This window comes from Oncorhynchus kisutch, linkage group LG23 (genome assembly GCF_002021735.2).
Source record: "Oncorhynchus kisutch isolate 150728-3 linkage group LG23, Okis_V2, whole genome shotgun sequence".
Lineage (NCBI taxonomy): Eukaryota > Metazoa > Chordata > Actinopteri > Salmoniformes > Salmonidae > Oncorhynchus > Oncorhynchus kisutch.
In genome coordinates this window covers 38602853-38608852 of record NC_034196.2, presented here as the reverse complement: position 1 = coordinate 38608852, position 6000 = coordinate 38602853, and the positions used below count along the sequence as shown (strand labels likewise).

Below are 6000 nucleotides of genomic sequence, written 5' to 3'. Positions count from 1 at the left end.
TTCAGAGGCACAGTATTTATTTATTCAGTGGTACACGCATTCAGTCTAAATTTATAGGATCCTTCCCACTATATGACTGATATCTTAAGCAATAAAATCCCAATTTATCAATTAAAAGTTTATGGAAAAACTGCACTTGTCCTCCATTGCTACTAAAAAGGGTCCTCGGGTCAGTCGTTAGATGGGGTGATGTCTGTAAAGTGGGGCATAGATAACAAAGAGGAGGGCATCAAGACATTCAAAATGGCTACAGGGATGGAGATGCAGGAGTCAGGGCTTTGGGTCACGGGGTCTGGGATCCTCACCGGATTGTCTGCAGTGGTGGTGGTCAAGTGTCCCTATGGGGCAAGGGACCTTACCATTGAAGAGGCAGTGAAGTCGAAGGATTTCCGTGAAGACCATCCTTACTGGCACCAGGTCCAAGGTCAGCTCCATAATCACTGGAAGGGACACTGCTTCTTCGTTGTGTGGAGCACCAAGCCTCCTTCACCACCCATTGTGACAACCTCTGACAGATTCATATTGCCCCTCCTGTCAGTACCTGTTTTCAGGGAAGACAACGGTCCTAAAATATTCCACATAGTTCATACACACACTCTAGGGTCCCAGAATAGGTTATATTACATATTAGTGTTGCTCAAAGCAGCCAACTAAAGTAATGTGGTTAACTTTATCATGGACACAGTGGGAATTTATATCTATGATGTTCAAATTATTTCTCACTCCTTACTTGCTAAAGGCTCCATTTCCATGTCTGTACCTGACATTCTTGAAAAACAAGTGAACAATGAATAAAGATCACACAAAAACAATAGGCTCCTATAATAGATTATATTACATTCAAGTTTTGGTCAAAGCAACCAACTGAAGTAATGTAGTTAACGTAAGTTCATTTACAAAGGCTGGTCTTTAACAATGTATATATATATATATATTTCACCTTTATTTAACCAGGTAGGCCAGTTGAGAACAAGTTCTCATTTACAACTGCAACCTGATCACACTGACACAGAATGGTCTGAGTGCACCTCCTCAGTTTCATTCAGTAGTACAACACAATTCACATCGCATTGTATCATGGGCACAGTGGGAATTTATATCTGTGATGTTTAAATGATGTCTTACCCCCAGAGTGAGAGTAAATCACTTCCAGCAGATCTCCTTGTTGAGGGTGGCGTTGATCATTTACTGCTTCTCGTGGGGTGAGCCTGAGGTTTCAGCATGTCACGCCTCGTATCTAAAACATTGGGAAAAGGGGACATAAAGTCATGCATCTACAAATTAAATGTTTTACACAATATTCTATCATATTTGATGAGTTACTGACCTGTCCGTTCACAGGCTCGATCAGCTGTAGTCTCCACAAGCGGATCACACTGACACAGGATGTCCATGCATCATACTGTCTGAGGGATGCACTCCTGTTGGACTGGACAACAAAGAGACATTTGGTCAGTGGTAGGTCTTTTGTAATGCTGTATCACCATCTTTATCTGGACAGAAAACACATTATTTATCAAACTTAACACCTAATCCTCATGCCTCATTGTTTGTTTCCCAATCAACAGTCTGGATCTTCCTCTTCTGTCATGATGGATGACCTACCTTTTCTTGTACCATTTCTCTTTTCCAACGGAAAATGGCAGCTACAGACCCGAGTGTCGTCACTGGGTTTCCGGTCCGCCCATTTGAAAAGACACACACACAGAAAAAAAGGTACTTTTACTAGCTAGCTAAGTTGATTACTAAAACAGTAACATTTACATTAAAATACCATAACCCACAGACTTGATGAAAGTAACAGTAAAATAGACTGGAATTGGTTTATCTGCACATCTAAAATCTTACTATGTGGATGGGACATCTCAAATTAAATCTAATTTTATTTGTCACATGGGCCCGAATACAACCTTACCGTGAAATGCTTAACCAACAATGTAAAACAAGAAAGAGTTAAGAAAATATTTACTAAATAAATTAATGTAAAAATAAATATAAAATGTAACACAATAAAATAACAATAGCGAGGATATATACAGGGGGTACTGGTACCGAGTCAATGTGTGGGGGAACAGCTTAGTAGAGGTAATTTGTACATGTAGGTAAAGTAACTATGCTTAGATAATAAACAGCAGTATAAAAACAAAGGGGGTGGGGGGGGGGGGTGTCAATGTAATAGTCCGGGTGGCCAGTTGATGAATTGTTCAGCAGTCTTATGGCTTGGAGGTAGAAGCTGTTAAAACCTGTTAAGCCTACCCCCTACTTTTTCGAACATTCTGTTAAAAATCGCACAACATTTCAGCGTCCTGCTACTCATGCCAGGAATATAGTATATGCATATGATTAGTATGTGTGGATAGAAAACACTCTGACGTTTCTAAAACTGGTTAAATCACGGCTGTGACTATAACAGAGCGTGTGTTTCATCGAAAAGCGCAAGAAAATCTGGTCACTGAAAAAAGTATCAATGCGCCACTTGCATGTATTGTTGAATGGAAACAAAATTAAATGGGGACGAGATTGCAATTCCTACAGCTTCCACACGATGTCGCCAGTCTCGTCATTTGCTGTGCCTTTGTTTCTTGGTCAAACGTAGTAGGGAGAACACTTTCCATCCAGTCTCCGACAGGAAGTTTTGGAAGACAGATTTTGGAAGATGATTTGAAATCGTGGAGCTATTGAATACACATCGACCCGTGAGCAATTTGATAGATTATTAACGTTTACTGATACCTAAAGTGGGATTACAAAAGTATTTCGAAGTGTTTTGTGAAAGTTTATCGTCAACTATTTTAATTTTTAAAAATGACGTAGCGTTTTCAAACTGTGTTTTTTTCTGAATCACACAGTTTCCATAGATGGCTATTTTGGGTATATATGGACCGATTTAATCGAAAAAAAGACCCAATAGTGATGTTTATGGGACATATAGGAGTGCCAACAAAGAAGCTCGTCAAAGGTAATGAAAGTTGTATATTTTATTTCTGCTATTTGTGTAGCGCCGGCTACGCTAATTATTTTGTTTACGTCGCATTCAGGTGTTTTGGGGTGTTGCATGCTATCAGATAATAGCTTCTCATGCTTTCGCCGAAAAGCATTTTAATAATCTGACTTGTTGGCTAGATTCACAACGAGTGTAGCTTTAATTCACTACCCTGCATGTGTGTTTTAATGAACGTTTGAGTTTTAACGAGTGCTATTAGCATTTAGCGTAGCACATTTGCATTTCCTGATGGCTGGGTGGGACGCAGACGTCTCAGGTGGCGCTAAGAGCATTTTGGTCCTAGACTTGGCGCTCCGGTACCGCTTGCAGTGCGGTAGCAGAGAGAACAGTCTATGACTTGGGTGACTGGAGTCTTTGACAATTTTTTGAGTCTTCCTCTGACACCGTTTAGTATATAGGTCATGTATGGCAGGAAGCTGGGCCCCAATGATGTACTGGGCCGTACGCACTACCCTCTGTAGCGCCTTATGGTCAGATGCCGAGCAGTTGCCATACCAGCCGGTGATGCAACCGGTTAGGATGCTCTCGATGGTGCAGCTGTATAACTGAGGATCTAAGAACCCATGCCAAAACTTTTCAGTCTGCTGTTGTGCCCTCTTTACAACTGTCTTGGTGTGTTTGGACCATGATAGTTTGTTGATGTGAACACCAAAAACTTGAAACTTTCGACCCGCTCCACTTCAGTTAGCAAAACAGTCCTGTAACGTAGCATCCGCATCATCTGACCACTTCCGTATTGAGCGAGTCACTGGTACTTCCTGCTTAAGTTCTCTTGTATGCAGGAATCAGGAGGATAGAATTATAGTCAGATTTACCAAATGGGGGGCGAGGGAGACCTTTATGTGCGTCTCTGTGTGTGGCGTAAAGGTTGTCTTGAGATATTTTTTCCTCTGGTTGCACATTTCTACATGCTGGTAGATGCTTATCATGAGGTTCTCAGGCGAGCAATATTAAGGCTTTAATATTAGACATCACGCACCAGCTGTTATTGACAAATAGACAGAAACCCACTCATCTTACCAGACGTAGTTTCCCTGTCCTGCCGATGCATGGAAAACCCAGCCAGCTCTATATTATGTGTCATCGTTCAGCCACGACTCAGTGAAACATAACATATTGCAGTTCAATGTCACGTTGGTAGGATAGTCTTAATTGTAGATCTTCAATTTACATTTTCAAATGATTGCAGGTTGGCCAATTGTATGGATGGTAGTGGAGGTTTACTCATTCGCCTGACCTCCGCTGCCTTTTCTCCATATTTTCTTCACGCAAATGACAGGGATTTGGACCTGGTCTCGAGAAAGCAGTATTTCCTTCGTGTCGAACTTCTTAAAGAAAAACATCTTTGTCCAGTTCGAGGTGAGTAACCGCTGCTTTTTTTCAGACATAAAAGACGGTAGCAGCAACATTATGTACAACATAATTTTAAAAAATAAGTTGCGGGAAAAAAGCACAAAAAAAGCACAGTTGGTTAGGAGCCTGTAAAACGGCAGTCATCCTCTCCGGAGACACATTTCTGCTGTGATGGAGGAATTATGTGGAATGCTCAACTAGATGATCAGTACAGTCTAGGATGCCCTTTGCCCGAAAATGTGAAGTATTGAGGTGAGCTATATGACTGTACTTCTAATTCTCAACAGGAAAGTTAAAACTCTCAGCCAGGTCGCAATTGTAAATGAGAACTTGTTCTCAACTTGCCTACCTGGTTAAATAAAGGTTAAAAAAAAATATTTACAAATCCGTAAGGCCACTGAGGATGACCAACAGTGATAGGGGGATCATCTGAAAGGGAATGATATGCAGGGATGTCGTTTAAATATTTTTGGGCACTGGCCAGCAGACCACGATTTCTACATGCAGGTCTTAAATCTGTGACATGCGATGTTTGTTAAGGTACAATTTCACTGCTGTGTCAGGCTAGTTTGCCACGTGCGTTGTACACCTAACTTCAGACGGCGGCTATCGAGCACATTTCCATATGCACCTAGCTAACCACAGATCTTTGACCTAACCAACATTGCTTGTTAGCAGCTGGCAAACACGGCTTACCTTATCACACGGCTCCAGTGATGCCTCTCGCTTACAGAGGTCGGAAAACAATCAAATGCATGTGTACTTAGAGTAGTGGTTACAAACGGGTATATACTGTAGCACAGAACCATCCTTGCTTCTGATCGACGGAGAGTACTAGGTTGGCTGGTTCGCTACAAAGGCAAAGATTCAAGTAATTAAAACATGCTAAAGTAGTTAGCTATGTAATTGTATTTAAAAAAAAAAAAAATCAGAACACGCACGAGAAATACACTCAATTATTTACAAAAGAAACTAATAAGACTATAATATCTACTTGCTACTTGAGATGAGTTTGCATAGAGAAATGTGCCTTGAGGAATGACGTCAAAGCTTGCCACAACATGTGTAGTTCTGTATGATAGCCACATTAGCGTCTAATTAGCATTTCGTTTTTTTTTTTTTGGGGGGGGGGGGTAATTACAGGCGAAAATTACCTTGTCCGAGAGAGATTTGCGTGGTTATCAAAACGTCACGCCAGGGTAAGCCTACACAAAACACAGGCCTTATATGAAGGTCTAAAATCCCTGACGCAAAAATCAATGGTGAAAAAAACGATTTGAACCATTTCCGGGTTTTACCGCTAGATTTTCAGGGTATTAGGACTGTGATGTGGTATTCAATAGGGCCTTCTTTGGCAATGCTGACTCAACAAAATATGACCATGAAAAATAACAGATACCTTAACTCAGATGACAATAGTATGTAGTAATATGATTACAAGAAGGGCAAAGGCTGAAACTGTAAGGACTTCATTACCTTCATTACCAATTAAAATGGTCTAATAACTATGAAACTTAATTGGCAAGAATATAATAAGAATATTGTGTAGGTACATTGCTTTCTTACTTCTTTCTCCAGCAGATGGCAGACTTACAGTGCCAGCGAGACAAAGAAACCATCTGGGTATGCCATACATTTTTATT

At 40.7% G+C, this 6000-nt stretch overlaps 1 long non-coding RNA gene across 1 annotated transcript; it reads right to left on the bottom strand.

Annotated features, from left to right (window-relative positions):
• Positions 1-5427, bottom strand: LOC109868693 (uncharacterized). Its single transcript, XR_002251938.2, has 7 exons — positions 5352-5427; positions 5054-5208; positions 1606-1667; positions 1328-1429; positions 1126-1237; positions 731-768; positions 1-541 (listed from the first exon to the last, which is right to left on the bottom strand). It is a non-coding gene; the product is annotated as an uncharacterized LOC109868693 (long non-coding RNA).
• Between the last annotated feature and the right edge of the window lie 573 nt (positions 5428-6000).